Raw genomic sequence first — 1,108 nt, 5'->3', positions numbered from 1 at the left:
ACACCAGCGAACTCCCATGACTATAGCAAAAAGATATGGACTAAAGGCTAATCTATATGTAATCCAACCGAAATCGCAAAAAAATTTGAAAAAATAAACCTTCAGTTATCCTCGGCGGCGCGCGACTAGGAAGGAGAGAGGCGGCGCGCGACTAGGAAGGAGGCTCGGCGAAGTCCGGTGACCGTCGGCGATGTCTAACCACGGCGAGCGACGAACGGCGACGGAGGGCGACGGGCGAAGCAGTCGAAGTGAGAGAATGGAAGGAAACGAATGACGGCCGAGGGGTTCGGGTTCGCGAAATAGGGCTTTTACCGGCGGACGTTCCGCCGGTACTGACACTAGTGACGTCGGTATCAATTCTGACGGCTCATCCGTCGGATATATTTCGTTGAGTTTAAATACGCCGGCGCAATTTCCGCCGGTAAAATACGTCGGAATGGTTCCGCCGTAACGTGCGACGGAAATGGTTGAGGCATCCCAATACCGTCGGAGTGGTCGGCGGAACCTGCGTCGGTGACTTTACGGCGTATTTTGCGCCGGAAAAGTTGACACAAACTTTACGTCGAGCAAATCTGCCGGTAACTGCGCCGTTTATTACCGTCCAGAATTTTCCGCCGGAAAATCCGACGGTATTCGCGTGTTTTCCCGTAGTGTTGTGTGTGGGCCTCACCAACTAGCTGTGCTACTATGCTTGCAATCAAAGAAATTGCCTCAGAATTAACCACAGGATTTGTACCATAAACTTGACCTGCCAAACTAGAGCGCCGTTTATTACCGTCCAGAATTTTCCGCCGGAAAATCCGACGGTATTCGCGTGTTTTCCCGTAGTGTTGTGTGTGGGCCTCACCAACTAGCTGTGCTACTATGCTTGCAATCAAAGAAATTGCCTCAGAATTAACCACAGGATTTGTACCATAAACTTGACCTGCCAAACTAGAACTCTAACCATTGGTCATATCTAGATCTGGATGAGGTGGATCAGCCATCTCAAAACATAGTTGAATGTAACACATGCTTGTGAAAATAAATAAAATGAGCACCCAAAATTACATAAAAGCATCTTACTCTTCTACAGAATAGATTTTATGGCTCTATTACAATTCACTTC

The sequence above is a fragment of the Dendrobium catenatum genome, unplaced genomic scaffold, assembly GCF_001605985.2.
Source record: "Dendrobium catenatum unplaced genomic scaffold, ASM160598v2 fragScaff_scaffold_404, whole genome shotgun sequence".
NCBI lineage: Eukaryota > Viridiplantae > Streptophyta > Magnoliopsida > Asparagales > Orchidaceae > Dendrobium > Dendrobium catenatum.
Note: the sequence above shows the minus strand (reverse complement) of the source record.